The sequence below is a fragment of the Lepus europaeus genome, chromosome 14 (genome assembly GCF_033115175.1).
Source record: "Lepus europaeus isolate LE1 chromosome 14, mLepTim1.pri, whole genome shotgun sequence".
Classification (NCBI taxonomy): Eukaryota; Metazoa; Chordata; class Mammalia; order Lagomorpha; family Leporidae; genus Lepus; species Lepus europaeus.
In genome coordinates, this window is record NC_084840.1 from 72,378,184 (window position 1) to 72,403,127 (window position 24,944).

At 36.6% G+C, this 24,944-nt stretch overlaps 1 pseudogene; it reads right to left on the bottom strand.

Annotated features, from left to right (window-relative positions):
* Positions 1-11,735: 11,735 nt before the first annotated feature.
* Positions 11,736-24,944, bottom strand: part of LOC133773460 (threonine aspartase 1-like) — a 55,358-nt pseudogene continuing 42,149 nt past the window's right edge.

Below are 24,944 nucleotides of genomic sequence, written 5' to 3' on the forward strand. Positions count from 1 at the left end.
TCCTTTCTGAGAAACTCAGGGGATAGATGTTAGACATAATCTCCTGGTTACTGAATAAAGGCAAAGGCTGAATATTTTTCATGCTATGACATTAGGAAACCAAGTTTTAATTACTTGCTTTTCAATGTTCATCCACTCTTAAATTCTTAGAGAGAAAAACTTGAATAAAAATATAACTCAGCTGTCTATTCTATCACATACGATTCATGAATATCAATTCAATTTTCCATAAATATTGCTGTCCACTTATTTAAATCTGGAGAGTTGTAATGATGTTTCTGGAATCAAAACTAGTAAACAAGGAGTGCCAATGCCATGATGCAATATTTGAAAATGCAAGAACTTCAAACTGTTACCTAATAAATCTGTTTAGTGTGCACAGATTTAATCATATGAAAATTTGGACAGGCTTGGGGGAAGAGAAATACCATTTATTCTACTTATGTGCTTTCAGCTTTCATTTATATCTTGTCTTTGTTTTTCCTATATAGAGCATGGGAGAAAATTTGAATGCGAAATTTTTTTCCCAGATGTCATTTGAAAGATGCTAAGGCTTCTTTTCTCATAACAAACATTTAGTCACTTACATTTATGTAAGGCTTACCTCCCCTCCTCAATGGAATTCTCCTTATTCCCTATTTCTAACTATGGCTGTTTATATGCCATATTACATTCTCTAATTTCCTTTTATCTTTTCGTTATTTTGCAATGTCTCAGCACGCGTCTTTTTAAGACAAGTTAATTTAGCAAATTACTCCAGTTTGGTTAAAGATAAAATCTTTAATTTATCCAGCCCTCCCTTCATTCTTTCTAGGATACTCTTTCCATTAATTTCATGAAACATTCTAATTCTGCAGTTTAAGGAAAAGCTAATATTATCCACATACCAATGTGTGTGAGCACACACATGTATGCAGGCACTCAGATGCAGAGCTGTATGTAACTATAATTTCAAAACTAATTTTTGACTAATTCAGTACATTTTTTACATATTCAAGGTTTATGAAATAGTGATAAATTTCTTTTTTTAAAAAGGTTTCTTTGGTTATTGGGGTTGGGCCAGGTCAAAGCTAGGACTAAGAGCTTCATCCAGGGTACCTGCAGGAACCCAAGTACATGAGCCATTAGCTGCTGCCTCCCAGGTGCATCGGCAAGAAGCTGGTTTGGAAGCAGAGCTGGGACCTGATCCCAGGCCCTCTATTATTGGATGCAGTCATCCTAAGCAGTGGCTTAACTGGCTACATCATAATGCCCACTCTAGAAAGAGAATTTTAAACTGAGAAATCAATGATCATTATTTGTGTGTTACCCTTAATCTAACACATTTACATTTTAGTAAAGCTAATCCCCAGTCTTCTCTTGAGAGACTATTTTGATACATCACAGTGAAAGGAACCACGTGTCCGAGGAATATCTGAGGAATTATTATTGAGAAATGTAAAAAAGAGCAGTACTGAGAACCAGGAGGCACTTGAGATAAATAAGCCATTGTTTTCATTTGTCCATTCATTAAAATATTGCACATACTTGTTACAATTTAAGGTAAAGGTGCAGTTGAAAACTGATCATGAAGTTAGGGAGAAGCATACGAGATACACAAAACAATATGGTATTTGCTATAGAGTACATACTGGGGAGTGACAAACTATCTGGCACAAGAGCAAAAAAAAGGGGGACATTTAAGACAGAAACAGCTTTAAATTGCCTATTTTATTGATTTTACACTGCTGCTGTTTTATATTTAGTAAATCATTAATATAGACGTTCCCTGACAGTACAATTTGACATGCTTAAAATGATTGCATTCTCATTTGCATATGCACTGTTTCTGCTTCTAAAGTAGATAACCTGGAAGAGATCATATTTTTATCAGGTACCAGATATTTCCTTTCTAAATGTGATATTTTCTTTCATGTATACATAAGCTTTTAGTTCATACTTTATAAAGAATGCAATGAAAATAATCTATCCAATATGTAACTCTATTGATTCAGATCTGAATAATATCAAGAACACACAAAGTATAGAATCAATAATTAAATATTTCAAAATTTTATTACTAGCTCATTAAAAATATTTGAGGGTCACAGTATTTGAATACCTTCTCCAATTCCCTTGCCTGTCTCCTTCCAGACTCAGTCGTATTTTGTTCCCTTTAATGCTGAGAGTTCTGTGCTTGAACTTCTTGATGAATTGTCAGCATTTTAGTCTTTTTTCAGGCTCTACTTTCTAGAAAGCCAAGGTCAACACAATCAGTGCCACCGGATAGAGCTTTGGAGTTGGATTACTTAGCTCCCTCAAAACAAAAACCGCCTGCATTAAGTGACACCATCATCATTATGAGGACCATGTTATTTATAACATTTGTAATATGGGGAAATTGCTATTGACAACAGTAGAATCTTTACAGAAACAGATGCTCCTGGACTTATGGTGGGGTTACATCCTGACAAATGCATCGACATTGAAAATGTATTGCTCACACCTAACCTACCAAACATCACAGCTTAACAGCACACTGCACTGCGAGTATCATGTTTCCCCTTGCGATTTTGGGACTTTCTGGGAGCTCCAGCCTCCTGTGGCTGTCCAGTATCACAAGAGTATCACAGCTCATATCACTAACCTGGGAAAACATCCAAGTTTAACAATCAAAGTAGCATTTTTACTGAATATATCTTCCTTTTGCACCATTGTAAAGTAAAAAAAAAAAAATTAAGTCAAACCATCATAAGTCAGGGGCCATCAGTATTAGATTAAAAGATGCTCTCCATATTATTACATGTTAAAAGATGCTTTCTATATTATTACATGTTCCTAAATCCAGAGAACACTAAATTACCAGTGTTAGTTGTTTTCCTATGAAAAAGTTAGGAATTTTGAAACAGAAAATTTTCAAACACTAAGATCTAGGAAGGGAGCAATAGGTAGATGAATTTGATGACAGAGAACCTTGTCTATGGAATGGGACACATACTGTGGCACCTCCTTTCCTGGATGCAATGAACCTTACAATATGACACTTATGCTACCCTCACACTGCCTACAGGCTGTAATCAAAGCAGATCTCAGCACAGCCTCATGTGATAGGTCAAAATTGTATGTCAGGAAAAAGTAATCTTAATTAGTATATTCATGGTAGCATTTGGCTGAACAGGAACTGTTCAGGTCTCAGTCTTGACACTTTTAAAATGGGAAAAGAAGTAGAATATGTTCAGAATCTCATTAATCAGGATTAAATATCTTAGAAAGGACTCCAGGAGGTGGCTCTCATAATTTGTTGAAGTCTGAACTTTGTGATGGGCAGGAGTACACAAAGTCCAAATGCAAGAGTTTCTTTGGAAAAATGTTTAAGAAGTGATAAAAAATAATCTTCCACATAAACATACTGACTTTAATGTTTAGCTCAGGCACCCACACACAGCGAATTCCCCAGGAGTTAATAGTGTTGGGTACAAGAGTCTTGCTTACACTGCAGTCAGTGTTCTCTGCAGGTCAGGGTTTTAGTGTGGAATGCAGCCATCGACTTTTCTCTATGTTCTTTCTAGGAAAACATGAATTCTGGAATGACTTTATAAGCAGCAATTAATCATTAGTACCAAAATGGAAATAATCACCACAGTAGGGCAGAGTGGCAACAGATCATGATTTTCCCATGAGGGAGAAATCAACAAATGGACAGCTGACTAGGGTACCACATGATTTACATATTTGAACAACAGTCAAGAGCAGGTTAACAGAAGGCAAATGGAAAATCAAGACTGCTTGCCCAATTTCCGAATATAAATTGTGCCAAATACTCAGGATTCTTTGATGGAAGGGGAGGGTGGGTTACCTTGAGCAATGATGTTGTATGTATATGCCATGCATTTTTGATAATCATTCTTAGAAAGAATCATGTAGTTCTTTGCCAAGGCAACTGCATACTGGAGAATGGGAAATATACAGATATGATTCAAAGAATGTTGGGTATGGAGTCCCATACCCAACTTGGAGAGAGTCCCATACCCCAAACTTGGAGATTTGGAGTATCACCATGGTTGACCAGCTAGAATGGAGGTTAAGATCAAAGGGCAAATGTAATTCTGGTTTGAGGTTACTTTACAAGTCTTTGTATACAGGGGAGGAGATTAAACACATTGCATGAGTTGCCAGTGTTGCATAGTGGTTAGGCCACCACCTGTAAATGCTGCCATCCCAGTATCCCATATCAGAATGCTAGTTTGAGTTCTGGTTCCTCTACTTCCAATCCAACTCCCAGTTAATATGCCAGGGAAAGCAGAGAATATGGGTCAGTATTTGGGCCTCTACTGCCCATGTGGGGGACCTGGATGGAGCTCTAGACTCCAGATTTCTGCCTGGTCAAGCCCTGCCCATCTTGGTCATTTGGGAAGTGAATCAGCTAAAGGAAGATCTCCCTCCATGTCTCACCCTCTCTCTGTGTCACTCTACATTGTTCAAATACATTTTGTATTTTTTAAAGATTTATTTATTTATTTAAAAGGCAAAATTACAGAGAGGGAGAAAAAGAGGGAGAGGTGGAGAGAGAGAAATCTTCAGTTAGCTGGTTCACTCCGCAAATGGCCACAGTAGCTTGGGCTGGGCCCAGGCTGAAGCCAGGAGCCAGGAGCTTCATCAGGGTCTCCCACACAGGCACAGGGGTCCAAGTATTTGGAGTCATCCTCTGCTGCTTTCCCAGACACCTTACAGGAAGCTGGATGGGAAGTGGAGCAGACAAAAGTGAAACTGGTGCCCATGTGGGATTCCATTCCTGCAACATACTGTAACAATATTTAAAGAGCAATGGTTTTAGCCACTTTTTAGTCAAATAGGTGTTTTTGTTGTGGTGGTAGCTGTTTTCTGGGTTTTTTGTTGTTGTTGTTGTTTTGTTTTTAAAGTATTTCACATGTTCTGGTGGGTCAGAGTTATTGAGCTTGGAAAATAAAAATTCAGCATCATTTTTCATTCAATTTGACACAGAATAGACTGTAATTAGTCAATGCAGAAAAAACATTAGACTATCCCATATCTGTTCTATTTCATGTCATTTGCTCTGTCATTCAGTTCTTTGGGGGCATTTTTAGATTGACAAGCTGAATGAGAATTCGTGCTCAGTCCTCTTCTTACCAGTAACAACTCTGCCACTTTCTCTTCTTAATTTCCGTCCTTTCTGAGTAAGCAATGTATCAGTTTCTTCCTCTTCCAACAGTGCCATTTCCTCTCCTTCAGTCTCACTTACTCTCATTGTTATCAGGAAACCCAAGATGAAACATTTAGCCTACGCATACTTCACAGGCAAACTGATTTGTGTGCTAATGTTAAAGAGCAGGTGAATGAGGGAGGAAGATGGATGAAGCTCACAGGAGCCTTATCCATAGGGTCTGGTGAATGGAGGCAGGACAGAACTCTTCCACCAGTGGACAGTAGGTCAGAAATCAATCTTCAGGTATTGATGAAGGATGCTAGAGGATGGCAAGCAGTTTTACTGGAAGGCCACAGAGGTTGACCAGAGATATAAATGCCAAAGAGAATGCTTGTGTCTTCAGTGAAAAATAAAAGTTCAGGGAAGCTATGATATGCTCATTCACATTGCCCTATAAGTATATTCTACCTTTTGTAGTTCAAAGAGCAAAAAGAATCCAACAAGGCCAGCACTGTGGCTTAGTGGGTCAAGCCTCTGCCTATGGTGTTGGAATCCCATATGGGTGCCAGCTCATGTCTCAGCTGTTCCTCTTCTGATCCAGCTCTCCTCTATGGCCTGGGAAAGCACTAGAAGATGGCCCATGTCATTGGGCCCCTGCACCCATGTGGGAAAACCAGAAGAAGCTCCTGGCTCCTGGCTTCAGACCTGCTTACCTCCAGCCAACTGGGGAGTGAACCAATGGATGGAAGACCTTTCTCTCTAGCTCTCCATCTCTTTGTAATTCTACCTCTCAAATAAATAAATAAATACATAATATTTAAAAAATAGACTCCAACAAGCAGGCTGTAACATGGCATAATGAATTATAGTTCAACAGAAGCCAATCTATAAGTAGATGGCCCATACAGTCAGTGAGAATGTGGTAGCTGGTGTATTATAAATTGAAGCCCATTGTCTTGACTGTAACCTTGAAAAGTTACCAACTGAAGCATGGATGATGTCTTCAAAAGCATGTAAACAGCAGCTTTGTCTATCTATGCCTTTATGTTGATGAGTTAAAATTCACTACCAATCCCTAATGTATGGGGGGAAATTTTAGCAGCAATAAACCATAGTAGCTAAGCTTACCCTAAAGTCAGCACAAATGGTACAAGTGCACTTACTGTGACAGATGAATTCACTGCCAATAAAGGTCGCATTCTGAAGTTAGAGGCAGGCGTGTAAATATGTGGGATTCCTACATTAACCGGGATTAACCATTCAGTAATTAAAGAAAAGTTGAAGGAAGCATTTATTTCATTTGTAAAGAAAACATGAAAAATCAAGCATAACACAGAAAATAATACTAAGGCAAGAAATTCTTTTTAATTTTGAGGAATAGTATAATTTAGTATTATGAAACTATCTGATGGAGATAGAACTGTGGTTTGCAATTTTAGAGAGTTGATTACAAAGTATATTATACACTCCAAAACTAAAGTGAAGGGCATATCTCAACCACACCAAGGGGGTAAAATCAAACTTGTTTGTTATTATTTTAGAGTTATAGTGCAAATGAAATCTTTCCAACCTTTAATTAAGCAACTAAAATGATTGCGGTTTAACACTCCTAAAGTTTGGGTATTTAACACATACTTTTTATGTCCATACTGAAAAAAGTTTATAATCACTCAAAAATAATCAAACATTTAGAGTAATATAACATGAAGCTCAACTGATCCTTAATTTTTGTTATAAGATATGAGATTATTAATGACAACATTTTATAATGGTAAAACATAACACTTTATAATCCTTGAATCTTCAGAACATTCCATGTTGTATCTTATTTAAATTTACAAAATAGTGCTAGGTAATTGCTAACATTGTGTATTGACTAATGCATAATGATAGTGAATGATCAGGACATATTGAAAATAGAAACTTAAGACTTTGCCAGAAAATTAATAATCAAAGAAGGCTTGGCTTAACTAAAGATAAGAGATCAATACATTGCAATTAAGATATATATTTTTTCATTTGTTTTTTAAACTTAGAAAACTAGTCAAGAATATTAGAAATACTGTTCTATTTAGATAATTGTCCAAATATCTGTTTTCCAGTTAATATATGTTTGCTGGTTGTTTGCCTCGGAATGCCTAACTAGTTATCACTTGACCAAATCTTACCCATTCTTCTAAAAATCTATTAAAATATCATTTGTTCATTCATCCATCTGCTAATTCATTCTTTACAAACTTGTTGAATGACTTCTATATACCAGAACCTATATGTTACATTCAGTGAATGGGATAAAGTAGGCATTAGCTTGCTGTCATGTAAATAACATTTTTGTGGAGGCCTCAGACAGTTCACAAGCAAACACATGGATGTGTTCTGTAACTCCAAGTAGCCATAAGTTCTGTCATGAAAATGTACTGAGACAGGGGGTTGAGATAGGGTAGGGTCATGAGAATTATTTTAAGCAGGATGGTCACTGGGGGCCTTTCACAGGAGATGATACACACAAGGAAATGAGATCTGAGAACACATTCAAGGCCCCAAGAAGAGAAAAAGCTTTGTTCAAAGGACAGAGAAGACTTTGTGGAGAAGGTGGTGTAATCGGGTAGGAGAGTATAAAGTATGCATTTTTAAAGGTATTCAGCTTCAGATCGCACAGGGCTTTGCAGGTGAGAGTAAAGTGATTCAGTATCATTTTAAAAGTATTTGGAAGAATTCTAAGAATTTTGAACAAATTGGTGATGAAATCTCATGTATAATATCTTTTTTAAAAAAGATTATTCATTTATTTGAAAGGCAAAGTTCCAGAGAGGAAAGAGAGACAGAGAGGGAGGGAGGGAGGGGGAGAATGAAAGAGAGAGAGAGTGAGAGAGAGAGAGAGAGAGAGAGAGGTTAACCATCCACTGGTTCACTCCTGAAAAGGCTGCAATGGCTGAGCTGGGCCAGGCCAAATCCAGGAGTCAGGAGTTCATCTGGGTCTCCCACATGGGAGCAGGGGCCCAAGCACTTGGGCTGCCTTCCGCTGATTTTGCAGGTATGTTTTCAGGGAGCTGGATTGGAAGAGGAGCATTCCAGACTGGAAACAACGCCCATATTGGATGCCAGCGCCACAGACAGTGGCTTTACCTGCTATGCTACAATGATAACCTCTCATTTATAATTTCAAAAATTGCTGTTGCTGCTGTGGGGAGGAAAGACTGTAGGGATCAAAAATACAAAGAGGAAAATTGACAACTAGAGTGAAAGACATTTGTGGGGATACAACCATCTCTGCAGGGTCTGAGACAGAGGTGGTGTGAGGGAGTTCCATAGAATCTCCATAGGTGCTGTCTCTCCAGCACTGGGTGAGGAATGTGCATGTTGGGGGTGAGGATATGCACACTGATGGAGGACTAATTGTGGTCATCATCTTGGTGTTGCTCAGCAGTGAAGAAAGACATAGATGCTCCTCTGAGAGCCAGCAGACCATTCTGCTTTAGGGAGCTCCTATGTAATCCTGAATATTCTTTGATCTCATTTACGGGGAGTAGGAGGCTGGGAGAAACCAAGGTGTAACAACACTCAGTGCTAGAGTTGTACCTTGAACTATAACAAAAAAATAAGGGAAGAAAACGATTGCCCTCAAATTGTCCTGTGGCAGAGAGCAATGCTGTTCACCAAATCTCATTGACTCTTCTTCCTGAGAACCCAGCTAGACATTTTTGTACTGTGAACAGGGGACTGAGTTCTGTTCAACAGAATATGGGGGACAGTTGTATATGCGGCCTCCAGGCCTGGTGGTTAAAATCTACTGTGTGGCTGTCCACAGAGGAGCGTAAGACGTCATCTGTCTCCACAACAAACTGGAGTGCGCTGTCTCAGAGTCAGAAATGACCCTCTAGCATGTGACTTTACGAAGATTTGGGAGTTGCTGATTGGGAGAGATGGCCTATTCTGTGTAATGTGGAAATCTAAATCTATTCTTTTTTTTAAATATGTATATTGAAAATGACTGTTAGTTTTAATTTCTGCAGGTAATAATTAGAACAAAATGAGATAACAAATTATTAAAATCTAGAGAGTAGTAGAGGGAAGAATCTCTTTCTTTATATAACTGAGCCATTATTGTCTGTATTTGCTTAAACTGAAACATGAGAAACATGTTCAATTCTTTTAATAGCAAATTAGAGTCCTGAATTCATTCCATAAAAGTTAATTCTGGTGACTGAAATGGATAAACTAAACTTGGCCTCTTAAAAATATGACAAGTAAGAATCATTCTCTCAAAGAAAATGTCATCACTGGGCGTTTACATATGGGGAACTATTCACTTACTCCATTTTCTTATCACTGATTACTTTATTAATTATTATATACTAATAAGCATAAACATAAATGAGTAGGAATTTCAAATGGGCACTCATTAACTTCCTCTAGACTGATTATGCAATGCCACTTTACTATATACACATGACACATGATTACATGTTCCTTTCTGCAATTTTATGTTAATTATTAAACTTAGAATTAACTACTATGAGTAATTATTAACATATTCTATTCATTGTGACTATCATTCATATTTTTATAACAAGGCTGCATTCTAGAAAGAGAAACCTCATTACATTAAACATCATTTCTGCACTCGGGGCTGCAACTATTTAAAATATAAGGAGAAATAACTAACATATTCAAGGGTAATTTAAAAATTGCCCTAATAAAATAATAAGAAAACAAAAATTTTCATGCTTTTTCTTATTTTCAGGCATTATTTTCTTGATATCGATACCACAAAAATGCAGGTAGTGATTAACATTTTTTCCATAATCAAGCTGAACATTAGTTTATGATAATAGCTATGTAATGAGAAAGCTTTGTTGGATTTTCATTCTGTGATTTGCCCTGTCAAAGAAAACATTGCTTTGGATTTTTCTTCTGAACAATAAGGCAAAATTGTTTCATTAAAAGAAAATAAAGAGATATTGAAGAGTGCAAATGCAAATTATCTTAGTATTCATAGTAACTAGCAGTATGAACAGAAACCAGTTCTTGTTTTAGGTGGTACATAGGTTTCAGGAAAAATGTATTAGGTTGAAAGATATTTTATTGATATAGAAAAAATCACATCCACACAAAATAGCCCTGAGTAATATTTATATAGAAAATGATTGCCCATAAGACATAATTATGAGGAAGAGGACAAAGTTGTAGGGAGAAAAAAAGTAGGCTCAAAATAAAGAGGGAAAAGAATTAACTATCTCTTAAACTGGAATGAATTACCACTTGAGGTAGCAGGCTGCATTTTACTGTAGATAATTAAGGAGGTGATAATTTGTTGGAGGCATTATGGATGTATAGCTACATATGCAGATAGCATGCAAACTTGAACGGGGTAACCACTGGGGTCTTTTATACTTCTTACATTCTGAGGCTCAAAAATCAGAAAATTCTATTTTGCTTTCGATTATGTGAAAGAAATGTTAATTGTTCTCATCAAATTCATCATCAAATTGACCAGAGATGGAAATATCTCAAGTATTTACATTCTTGTTATCAAATTTTAGAATGATTGGTATAGGATAAAGCTTAATAGTGCAGATGGAACATCTCATCTACCATTTAGAGCTCAATAAACACTAGGTAGGGTGGTTAGCAGAAACTGACCTGCCAGGTATGCATGCATTTCTCTTTATCCTCAATAACTAGGAAAGCACCATGCTATTTTTTCCTAGTAGTATGCTTCTTTTATTTTTGTGCCTTTAACTTAATAATATATTTAAACAAGAAACAAAGTTAATATTGAATTTTCTCATAAACTTTGTTTTCTTATTTACAATGTTACATTGTAAATAGCATTCCATAATACACAAATTAAGGACTGTGCATTACTGTATGTTCTCTTTACATAATCATTCATAATATAGTACATACAGCTCATAACTATGCAATATTTAAGCTTAGAAAAACTTGGGGAAAGAAGTACAAACTTTATCAATAAGAATTATTTTAAAACATTCTGAACTTAATTCTCTGGTAGATTGTTTCGCTGAAACTATTCTTTAAGAAAAATGCCCCATATGAGGGATGAGAACAACAGTTTAAGTTACCACTGGCTCCACTTAAACAAGTTAACAAATAAAAACTCCTTATTATTTATCATTGCTTTTAAATGGAGGGCTACCACTGTCAAATCATTTAATCAAGTAGGTTTACTCTTCAATTCAGACACATTACATCAAAGACAGTTGGTACTTCTTTATGAAATAAAAAGTTTTCTTCAACTTTAGATTTTCCTTGTAAACAGTTAAAGCACACATTTTGTAAAGACGATGTGATCATTCTTGGTCCTAGATTACACAATGAAGAATTTCTATTTCATCAGGGGAGAAGCAAATACAAGCACTATACACACACACACACACATTCCCACTCACCTGCCAGAAGCCCACACGTCACTAAGCATGAACTAGCACTTGTGTCTTGAGCGGTACAAGAGGTTGCTGTCAGAATTATAAAAAAAAAAAAGAAGATAAAACACTCAACTTCAGTTAAAAACCCCCAAAAGCTCAGGTTCTGAAATAACTTTCAGTTGCTCCCTTCTCAGCCTGAACTGTCAGTTCACTGGGCTTTCCAGGTGGCAAATCCCACCTTTGATGGCCACCGACTATCCTGCCACCGTCACCGGGAGGAAGACTTGAAATGTGAATCTTGGCCTTCCCACCCTGGCTGACATATTTCCAACACACATGCTTTCTGTCGTGTGGCTCCAAGAAACTCCATGCTTCCTACTAATCACACTAAGGCAGGAATCTCTGAACTTCTTAGGGTCTATGGGGTGGGGTCCAGGATAAAAAAGAAGAAATATATGCAAAAGTGTCTGCTTATTTTGGGATGAGTCAGCCTCTGCAGAACATCTGTATGATCGGCAAGCAATCACTCCACTAAGCACACTGTCTTCACTGGCAAGGAAAGGTGAACTGATAAACTTGTTTTGCATAGTCTCCAACAGAGCTCGGTGAGCGTCTTCAGCTTGTAAAGCATGTCAACATTCTCTAGCCAGTATGGTGCGCACAAGATGCTCCACATATCCTGAGCTACTCACAGCTGTGGAGTAGAGATTATGAGCTCCAGTATTTTCCACCCAGCAGCCACATCCATAAAGAGTAGCCAGTGCAACTCTCCCTGGATATTCCAGACCAAGCCTCCACTAGAGACAGCAGCAGTAATGTTCCCTTCACGCTCTACAGCCACAGTATTCGCTATGTCCAAAGTGCCTGAGTCATTTTCCTTTTTGCTTGATTTTCATCTTTTCTTTAGCTGAATGAAATCTGTTTCTACTCTGTGCCAGCTCTAGTTTCCTCTTGTTTCTTTTAAATGCAGCTAAACTGAATCTTGTGTTCATTTTAGGAGGACGACAGGGTATTCTATGATCTGCTGCCCATCTATAGGCTCCTTATCCAACTAAAAAGCTGTCATAAACTTACAGCAACCGGCACACTTAAGACTAACCAATTATTTCTTCCTTAAGATCACAAGCAACTCAAAGATTTGCACTTTCATACTTCCATTCCTTGTAGCTTACAGCCAGTGCAATAAGACAGACAGAAAAGGAAGGAAGGAAGGAAGGAGGGAGGAAAGGAGGGAGAGAGGATGAGAGGGAAGAAAGGAGGGAGGGAGGGAGGCAGCTATATTCTCTATACTGCTTCATGAAGCTATAACATGGACAGATAGGGAGATATGTTCCTTTTTTCTCTCTTCAACAAAAGAGCCATTGTTCCAAGTTTTTGGAATGAGGTCACTGGGAAGCCTTCAGCTGTCACCCTCTACAGGGATGGCTGTGGGAACAGGCAGAGAGCTTCCTTGCTGATGCTGACAGGATTTGTAGGGCTCAGTCATTTTGGCTCAGAAAGGGACATTTTACTTCCAGAGCTACTCTTATGAATTAGATACGCCAGGATTTCTCAAGCTTGTTACTATTGACATTTTGAGCTGTATATCTGCTCTGGGGTCTATCCCATGTTTGACATCATTCCTGTCTTTTACCCACTAGATGCTAATCGCAACTGAACAGCCCCACCTGGGTCATGATAACCAAAATTTCACTCAAAGTGGGACAAAATTGTCCACCATTGAGAACCAGTAGGCTAAAGCTGTCAAGTCAGTGAATTCTCCCACTTTCCAATCTTCCCTTGGCCCTTAATGTTGATTCCAATGCCTGCAAACTAAGCCCTTCAAACACTAAACCTTGTCCAGATTCACAGAAAAATGAAAATGCTGTTTAAATCCAAAATCCAAACTAAATAGTCACTAGATTCTTAGGAAGGTGACTATAATTCACCTAATCTACTTGAACTCCTTGCAGAGGCTGTTAAATAAAACAGAAATTCAAAGCTGAACCACACTTTAGCAAGCTACTTTAAGGAATTTCTAAGTATGTAGAAATACAGGTTGATGTAAATTAAGGGGGTGGACTGAATTGCTCTGCACAATTTAAAAGAAAGATTTTTGTGAATTTATTTATGGTCACATGAGGCAACAGCATAGTCAGGAAAAGCATGGTGAAGAAAAGTTTGGGAGAGGCAGGGTTCTATGGAAAATTAAGCTAAGTAAGAATTGAGCTGGCCTTTAATTAGATTGTTGGTGTTGTCATGACATAAATAAAATTTTTCCTTCACCCTTCTATAAAAATGTAATGAATTCATAAGGAACTTGTAGGTATGGTGTGTGTGTGTGTGTGTGTGTGAAAATTGAGGGAAAAGGAGTACATTTCACACTATGGGCAACCTTTCAGAGATCAGCACACACAGTAAGAGGCTGTTGATCTCTAAAATGACTGTCTTCAAGAGGAGCCTTCAGTGTAGTGCTCATAGGGAAATACTTAAGTCCTCAGGCTGCCCTCAGATTTCAGGAGAGATATCAGGGAACATGGCATTCAAGGGGAATTCATATCAATTTAATTTAAATTTGAGAGGGCTGGTCACCTTTTCTGACATCCTGATTATAATGAAATATAGTGAATAATTTCATGTTGCTTCACATTTTCTAAAACATTTTCACTACAGCATCTCAACTGAGATATACCTTGCATGATAGTTTACATCTTTGTTTTTAACACAAAAATCACTGTTCAAGACCTAACCAATGGATATCCTCAGATACTTGAGTCCTGTTCCATCAATCTCCATTTTCTTTTACATGTGTTTATTTATATTTATTTCATTTTAAATGTTTTCATTTGAAATCCATAGAGAAGGGAGGGAGAAAAAGAGAGAGCTAGTGCTTCACACTCAGGTTCACTCCCCAAATGTCTACAATAGCCTGGGTTAGGCCAGGTCATAGGCAGGAACTTGTAGCTCCATCCATGTCTTCCACGTGGGTGGTAGAGTACTTGAGCCATCATCTCCTATCTCCCAGGATTTGCATTAGCAGGAAACTGAATTGGGAATGTAGGTGGGACTTGATCCAATGCACTTGGATATAGGATGCAGACATCTCAAACAGTGGCTTGACCTGCTGTGCCAACATGTCTATTTTCCTTACACATATTTCCATCAGAGCACTTACACTACAAAATCAATAATTGTCATAAAGTATATTTTCCTGTAATAAAATAGTAATTGATCAGAGACAAGCATTACATTTTTCTTTGTCTTGCTAAATCCTAGGACAGTACCTAAATATATGCTAAATGTGGCAGGTAATGCTGCCACCTGCAGCACTGGCATCCCTTATGGACACAGGTTTGAGTACAGGCTGCAGTGGAGAATGGCCCAAGTGCTTAGGCCCCTACACTCAGATGCAAGACCCAGATGAAACTCCTGCCTCTTGGCTTTGGCCTGGCCCAGCCCTGGATGTTTCAGCCATTCGAAGTATGAATCACCAGATGGAAGAACTCTCTCTCTCTCTCTACCTTTTTTTTTTTTTCCTTGACAGGCAGAGTTAGACAGTGAGAGGGAGAGACAGAGAGAAAGGACTTCTTTTAACGTTGGTTCACCGCTATGGCCCGCGCGCTGCACTGATCTGAAGCCAGGAGCAATGTGCTTCTCCTGGTCTCCCATGGGGTGCAGGGCCCAAGGGCTTGGGCCATCCTCCACTGCACTCCCGGGCCACAGCAGAGAGCTGGACTGGAAGGGGAGCAACTGGGACATAATCCGGCGCCCTGACCGGGACTAGAACCCGGAGCGCCGGCGCAGCAGGCAGAGGATTAGCCTAGTGCGCCGGAGCGCCAGCCTCTCTCTCTATCTTTGCCTCTGCCTCTCTATAACTCTTACTTTCATATAAATAGATTAATCTTTTAAAAAGCGATTTCAATCTAGTTTTTATAGATGCATTCAAAATAAAACTTTTCAAATGTATTTTTATACTGTTATTCCATTACACTTGTGACTATACAGATAGTCAAAACTGAAAAAATGGGAAAGAGATGAAAAGAGAAAGACTAAGACACCTACTTATGTGCATGCTAATATACATGCATTTCTGTAAGTTTTTAAATATGCATGCTTACAATAGGATTAACCATTGAAATGTTTGGTCCTTTTAGTAGTGATAAGTAAGTGCTTCATAGTTGCAATAGTAGTTACAGACAAGAAAATTATGAATATACTTATTTTCGTTCACAAGGATTTTGATTCCAAGTTTGCCAGTGTAGGCTTGGAAAAATGAGAAAGAAAGAATGCGTTGGAAGAAAATTTTTTTGCCTTATTAGTAACACCTCATAAAACATTGTTCTATTACTGGTGCAAAGTGACTTCCAAATATTTGTAGCATCAGATCATACCTTTCCTGTAGTTACGAGTTGCTGGCCCCAAGGTACATTTTCATGTAGTTAGTTACATGCTTTATCTTTGATCTCCAGCCAGATATTCCTCCTTTAATCACTGTGGTTTTATGTGTGGGGTAGACTGTTGTTCGGTTTCTGTCTTTATTTTATTTTATTTTATTTCTTAATTGGGGGAGGTGTGGGTCAGAGTTGGGATTTCTCTTCTCTGAACTTCTTCCAAACTGTCTGGGGTTTAGATGCCTGACACTGAATTTCAGCATCCAGGTGTGGTATTCTCAGAATTTCAGAGGCTTGTCAGTCTGTGATGAGATGAAACATGTCTTCATTTGTCACTCTGCTAAGTGAACTTCTTTGGACAAATATCACCAGACTAGAATATGTAACACCACTGTCATCTTGATTCTCGTACAAAAGTAGAAATCAGGAGTGTGGTATATCTATGTGTTTTAAATACATCTTGCATAGTGGTTCCTTTTTGTTAAGTTGTCCACCCACTTATTGTTGTGTAAAAAATTAACCCAGGTCTTGGTGGCTTAAAACTGTGCTTTATCACATGATTTGTGGGTCAGGATTTGTGAAAGAGCTAGGTTGGGTGTCCATCACCAATCCACGTGGTGTGCTGAGGCAGGCAGGCTGGACTACACAATTTTGAAGATGACACCTTCATGCACACATGGGATGCCAAGAGGATCCTTGGATTTTTTTCTTTTCCCTTTCTCCATACATTCACTTTCTCATGATTTCTCATTCTCCAGTCCTTTATAAATGGCTTAGATTTCTAACAGCTTCAGCTGTAGAGAGAGGTTTGTTCCTTTTACCAAGAGCAATTTTCAAGAACTCCAGGGAGAGACCATCCAAGTGCCAACCCTCCAGCTTTACAGACCCTCCACACGTTATGGCCAGGGATGCAGGATGCCTGCTCACGTGGAAAATTCCACATCAGCCTCATCAATGGAGAAAATATTAAGTCATTGGACAAGAGGAAGGGCATCATATCTCTAATATGCCCTTATAAGATGAAAATAGAATTATAATAATATGATAAACAATCTGTTTACATCCCTCAAGTAGCAGCACAGAAAAGGATATAAAATTTTGTGTATAAATGACAAAGTTATACACATGCACCACATTCCTGCTCTATGTAAAACTCCGTTTAAAAATATGTTCTCTTTATTTATTTCACCTTTTACTTTTTCTACAGGTTTTATTATTCCATTTTTCATATGGTCATTTCCTTAGCATTTGCTTTCCAAATATAACTCAATATGCTACTTGGAAGATTGCTTGCTACAGCCTTTGGAAGTGACAGTCAGGATCTAAGATCCTGTGTGTATGAGAATCTATAACTGAATGACTTGCAGAAAGCAGGGAGTCACAATGTGTTAAACTGTCTCTCCAACAGGAACTAAATAACTCTTCCCATTTGGGAAAAACTTCAAAGGAAACTTCTGGTCTGCCTGAGGCCCTGGGTATAAAGGAGTCACCCTTAAAAGAGAGAAACCAGGGGCTGGCATTGTGGCATAGCAGGTGAAGCCACTGCCTGTAGTTGCCGGCATAGCATATGGGTGCCAGCTCTAGTCTCAGCAGCTCCACTTCTGATCCAGCTCTCTGCTGTGGCCTGAGAAAGCAGTAGAAGATGGGCCAAGTCCTTGGGCTCCTGCATCCATATGGGAGACCCAGAAGAAGCTCTTGGCTCCTCGCTTCGGACCGACCCAGCTCCGCCCATTGTGGCCATTTGGGGAGTGAATTAGTGAATGGAAGAACTCTCTCTCTCTCTCTCTTTCTCTTTCTCTCTCTCTCTGCCTCTCTATAACTCTGCCTTTCAAATAAATAAATAAATTGTAAAAAAATGAAGTGGGAAGCTCAAGCTGGTGTGGGATCCAGTCAGATTATGTATATAAGTAAATATACCATACATCAAAAAAATGAATATATGAACTCATTAGTGACTGATGCATTTCTCCTGTCAAAGATGAAGCAAATAAAAAATACTAGATTATACAGAAGAGAGTCCTGTAAAGAGTTCTGTTTTGCATCACATGTAGATCACACAAAAGGAAGTTTTTAGGGAGTTTCAGTAGAATCAAATCTAAATTAATAAAAGTATTTAAAAAGCCTTTAAAATAGAACTGTTTGAAGTATCTATTAAACAGTCAACTAGACACGGCCAAAGAGAGAAGGTATATTTATATACAGATTGTCTTAAGACAAATAACCTTTCTTTTCCAGATCTAAAATAAGAAATAAATGCACAGATTTAAGCCTATACCAAACCCTAAACATGATGAATGTAAAATAGCACACACCTGTTAAGAACAGAATGAAAGCAGAACTTCAAAGGCAAAAAGAAAAATTTTGAAACTTGGAGACAGATTTCCTATTTTTTTAAAAAGAAAATACCAATTAGTTCTACTGTGATTTTAGCATCAGCAAAACATTGGGGTAATTTTTTCAAAGTGCTCAGGGGAAACTTTGGCATTATGATTTTCTGAAAATTTTGTATTAGCTGTCACTCAAATTTGAAGGGATAATATAACAGTTTTTGCCTCTCAACCAATTTTTATTTTGAACAATTTTAAATATTCAGAAAAATTATAAAGTTGTATAATGAACATGGTATTTTGAATGACTAAAGTCAAAATCATTAGCATTATCTACACTATTTTAATTTTTTTGCTCTATAGATTTATTGATCATCTATCTCCACATATAATCCTTCTCTAAAGCTTTTGCAGATTTCTTGCATACTCTATGACAGTTCATTGTTAACTACTTATGCATTAACTTTCCTGAAAATAATGATGTTCTCCTTCAGAAAACAATACTGCAATCATTGTAGAAAATTTACGTGGATATGCTCAATAGAGTAAACCTATATATTATATAGTTAGAGGTCAAACCTACCTCATGTTGTAATAATGCCAATTTTAAAAGTTTATTTAAGTTATACAATTTCATGTTTCATATATATAAATTTAGGAACAAGGTGATATTCCTACCCACACTCTCCTGCCCAGCTCCAACCCTCTTCCTCCTCTCTCTCACATTCCCACTCTTAAGCTTTTCAAAGATCAATTTTCAGTTTATTTAGTGATTATATAGTCAAGCTTACACTAAGTAAAAGAGTTCAACAAATAGTATGAAGAAAAAACACTTTTTCAATGTAAGAGACAAGGGCTATAAACAATCGTTGAATCTCAAAATGTCTATTTCACTCCAATACATTACACTCCGTGTACTCTATTAGTTACCTCAGATCAGGGAAAACATATGATATCTGTCTTTTTGAGACTGGTTTATTTCACTAAATATAATGATTTCCAGTTGTATAATGATTTCCAGTTGTGTCCATCTTGTTGCAAAACAATTTCATTTTTTTACAGCAGAGTAGTACTCCATAGTGAATATATATACATCATAAATTCTTTATCCAGTCAACATTTGATGGATATCTGGGGTGATTTCATATCTTAGCTATTGTGAATTGTGCTCCAATGAAAATAGGGGTACAGATAACTCTTTCATATGCTGATTTCTTTTGGTTTGAGTAAATTCCCAGGAATAGGATGGCTGGATCATACGGTAGGTCTGTATTTAGATTTCTGAGGTATCTCTATACTGTCTTCCATAGTGGCTACACCAGTTTATATTCTGACCAACAATGGACCAGGGTACCTTTTTCCCACATCCTCACCAGCATTGTTTCTTGTTGATTTTGGCATGAGAGCCATTCTAACAGGAGTGAAATGAAACTTCACCACGGTTTTGATTTGCATTTCCCTTATGGCTAGTGATCCTGAGCATTTGAATTTCCTCTCTTGAAAAATGCCTGTTCAAGTCCTTTGCCCATTTCTTAACCGAATTTTGTTTTGTTGTTGAATTTCTTGAGCTCTTTATAGATTCTAAATGTTAATCCTTTATCAGTTGCATAGTTTGCAAATATATTCTCCCGTTACGTTGGTTGCCTCTTCACTTTGGTGAGTATTCCTTTGCAGTGCAGAAACTTCTCAGCTTCATGTAATCCTATTTGTCAATGTTTGCTTTGAAAATCATAACATGAATATTCTTTGAGCACAATGGAATCAAACTGGAAATCAACAACTAAAGAATTACTAGGTCATATGGAAACACATGGAGACTGAACAACATGTTCCTGAATGAACAGTGGGTCATAGAAGAAATCAAAGAGAAATCAAAAAATTTCTGGAAACAAATGAGGATGACAATACATCACATCAAAATTTATGGGATACAGTAAGAATAATGTTAAGAAGGAAGTTTATAGCAAACAGTGCCTACATGAGGAAATTGTAAAGTACCAAATAAACAAGTTTTCAGTACATCTCAAGGACCTAGAAAAACAACAACAAACCAAACATAAAATTAATAGGAGGGAAAAAATAATAAAATTAGAGAAGAAATCTACAAAATTGAAACAAAAATTATGAAAGATCAGTGAAATGAAGAACTGTTTTTTGAAAAAATAAATATAATTGATACACTATTGACCCAACTAACCAAAAAAAAAAAAGGCAGAAGTCCAAAATCAATAAAATCAGAGATGAAAAAGGAAATGTAACAACAGATAGCACAGAAATAAAAAGAATCATCAGGAATTACTACAAAGAGCTGTATGATGACAGATTGGGAAACTTAGAATAAATGGATAGATTCCTGGACACATGCAATCTACCAAAACTGAGTCATGAAGATATAGAAAACCTAAACAGACCAATAACCAAGAAAGAACTTGAATCAGTAATAAAGACCTTCCCAACAAATAAAAGCCCAGGGCCTGATGCCTGTACTGCTGAATTCTACAAGACTTTTAAAAAAGAATTAATTCCCATTCTTCTAAAGCTATTCAAAACAATTGAAAGGGAGAGAATCTTTCCAAACTCCTTTTATGAAGCCGTATCACCTTATTTCCTAAGCTAGAAAAAGATACAACAGAGAAAGAGATCTATAGACCAATAACCCTGATGAACATAGATACAAAAATCCTCAAAAAATATTAGCTAGTCAAACCCAACAATATATCAAAAAGATCATTCACACAGACCATGTGGAATTTATCCCTGGTATGCAGGGATGGTTCAACACTCGCAATCAAAGTGAAACATCAAACTGAAGAACAAAGCCATATAGTTATCTCAATAGATACAGAGAAAGCTTTTGATAAAATACAACATCCTTTCATGATGAAAACCTTAAGGAAATTGGGTATATAGAAGGAACATTTCTCCACATAATCAAGACAATTTATGACAAATCCACATCCAGCATCCTATTGAATAGAGTAAAGCTGGAAGCATTCTCCCTAAGATCAGGAACCAAATAAGGATTCTCACTCTCACCATTGCTATTTAATGTGGACTTGTAAGTTTTAACGAGAGCCACTAGGCAAGAAAAAGAAAGCAAAGGGAGATATAAATCAGAAAGGAGAAAAATCAAACTACTGCTATTTAGAGATGACATGATTATATATATATATATATATATATACACACACACACATACACACACACACACATATATATATATATATATATATTCCAAAAGACTCCACCAAGAGGCTATTGGAACTCATAAAAGATTTTGCTAAAGTGGTAGAATATAAAATCAATACAGAAAAATCGGGAGCCCTTGTATACACAGACATGTGTCTCATGGCTGAGACAGACCTTTTAGGAGCTGTCCCATTCACAATACCTCCAAAGAATTAAATACCTTGGAAAATTTTAACCAAGGATGTCAAAAATCTCTATGATAAAAATTACAAAACACTAAAGAAAGAAATAGAAGAAGGCATTAAAAAATGGAAAAATCTTCCATGTGCACAGATTGGAAGAATCAACATCATCAAAATGTCCATAATATCAAAAGTAATTTATAGATTCAATGCAATCGCAATCAAAATACCAACAGCATTCTTCTCAGATCTAGAAAAAAATGATACTAAAATTCATATGGAGACAAAAGAGACCCTGAATTGCTAAAGCAGTCTTACACAACAAAAACAAAGTTGGAAGCACCACAATACCTGATTTCAAGACACACTACAAGGTAGTTACAATCAAAACAGCCTGGTACTGGCACAAAAACTGACTTATAGACAAATGGAACAGAATAGAAACTCCAGAAATCAATTAATGCATCTACAATCAACTGGTCTTTGACAAAAGGCTAAAATTTATCCCTTGAGCAAGGAAATTATCTTCATCAAATGGTTCTGGGAAAACTGGATCTCCTCTTGCAAAAGTGTGAAACTAGACTCATAGCTAACACCTCACACAAAAATACACTCAAGATCATCAAAGACCTAAATCTGTGACCTGACACCATCAAATTCTCAGAGAACATTGAGGAAACTGTGCAAAACATTGTCTTGGGCAGACTTCTTGGAATAATTTCTTTTATAGTTGTTCGTGTCCAAGATTATCCATAGTGAAACAAAGAATATTCATTGCATTTAGTTGTCATGTCTTGATTTAGGTTCCTTTAATTTAGAATTGTCCATCTACTTGGTCTTTAACCTTTAGTTATGTACAGGTCAATTTATTTTAGCATTGCCAACTAATGAGGATTTGTTCTATTGAAAACAACATCAATTCATTGAGAAATTTCTCATGTTTGATATAACTGTAGTTCTCAACAGTATACCTACAATGTTGTTCATTTAGATTGCTTCCATCTTTTGTTTGTTTTTGTTATTGTTAATGGTTTAGAGTGCTTTTTAGTTTTCCCTGTTTCATATTTATAATCTCCATTTTTCTATAGGAGAAAAATAATTATCCCAACACTATCAACATATTTTCTTATTTGTGTGTTCAATTCTATAATGCACACACAAAGCTTTTGGAAATTCTACTTCTTGAACACTATCAAGTGTAAACCTGGTGAGGAAAGTTTATCTTTTACTTGTTTTATGTGTTTGCTCTTCAAATATGTTCCACTGAAGGTTTTCAGCAGGAGTAATGTGTTTTGTAGTTATTAGATTTAGTTGGTTTTTCTGTTTCCATTGTTAATCTGACAAATATGTAATTACCAAAGAATTCTGTTTTAAGGCTTTAATTCATCATCTAAGTAAATTTCATCTTTAGAAATAGAAAAATCATTCAAGTATTAAACATTACAAAACAATATGGTCATGTATTGAAGCCGTATTATTCTCTTCCCTATCCTCTGCGTTCCATTTCTACACAATTGTCACAGAGAACACACACATCCTTGTTTCTTCCTGAATACACAGTATTTTGTATACATATACATATATGCACAAAATAAACATATTTTGTCTATTTGTGTACACACAGATATATATATGTACTTCAAAATGTACATAGTTGAATGGAATTAAAAGATTATACACATTTTCCATGAATTTTTTAAGACCTAGAATATAACACACACACATACACACACACATAGACACGTGTATGTATAGCTCTGTGTTGTTTCAAATATTTTCTATTACAATAACAGTGTCACAAAAATATCACATGCAAAATTATCCCTATTATTGGAGGTGCATTTTCATGGCAGATTCTTAAAAGCAATATATCTATGTCAAAGGATAAGTTTCATGAACAAAACAGTAAAATAATAAAAAAATTTAAAGAAAAATTACTCAGAAAAAAACTTATGCTAAACCAATAGCATGGATTCATTTTTTCAGTATTGTTATTTATTAACTGTGAAATGGGGGAAATTTTCTAAATCAGGTTTTTGTCAAAAAAGAAAAGAGAAGACAAGGGCAAATTGTGAGACTCAGGTTGGAAGTGATGTAAATACTAGGAGGTGAGCAAAGGTCTTACACTACGAAGATAGCAAGGCAGTTAAAATATCTAATAGCATTGCTTGCTGCTAAAGATAAAAACATAGAGATTCAGAAATAAAACTCACATGTGCACAAGGACAAGGTCTTTTATATTGGCAATTAGACATTCTTTGCATATGTGTTTTGTGCACCTATATTAAATGCAATGTAGCAATATAGCCTCTCAGAAATATACCCAAGTTATTGCACTTATCATAAAAACAAAAATATGGAAGACAACTTTGCAATATACTTTAACCTTGAATAATTCATTTAAACTTTCGGATATTAAGTTCCTTATCTGAAAAACAAAAATACTCTATAATAACTCCTATCTAAAAGGATTTTTTAAAACTTTTATTTAATGAATATAAATTTCTAAAGTACAGCTTATGGATTACAATGGCTTCCCCCCTCCCATAAATTCCCTCCCACCCACAACCCTCCCCTCTCACGCTCCCTCTCTCCTTCCATTCACATCAAGATTCATTTTCAATTCTCTTTATATACAGAAGGTCAGTTTAGTATATATTAAGTAAAGATTCCAACAGTTTGCCCCCACATAGCAACACAAAGTAAAAAAATACTGTTGGAGTACTAGTTATAGCATTAAATAACAGTGTACAGCACATTAAAGACAGAGATCCTACATGATATTTTTTAAAAATTGTTTAATTTTCTATGCAATTTCCAATTTAACACCAGGGTTTTTTTTTTCATTTTCAATTATCTTTATATACAGAATATCGATTCAGTGTATACTAAGTAAAGATTTCATCAGTTTGCACCCACACAGACACACAAAGTGTAAACATACTGTTTTAGTACTAGTTATATCATCACTTCACATTAAGGACACATTAAGGACAGATCCCACATGAGACATAAGTGCACAGTGACTCCTGTTGTTGATTTAACAATTTGACACTCTTGATTTTCTAAGAATAAAAAGAAAGTATTAATATGTAGTACAGGGGCATTGTTGTGGTACAGTAGGTTAAACTATTGTCTGCAATGCCAGCATCCCATCCGGATGCTGGTTCAAGTCTCGGTTGCTCCATTTCTGATCTAGTTCCCTGATAATGTGCTTGGGAAAGGAGAGGATGATGGCCCAAGTACTAGGGCCCCTGTATCCATGTGGGAGATCCTGGATCCTGGCTTCAGATCAGCCCAGCTTCAGCCATTGTGGCCATTTGGGGAATGAACCAACAGATCAA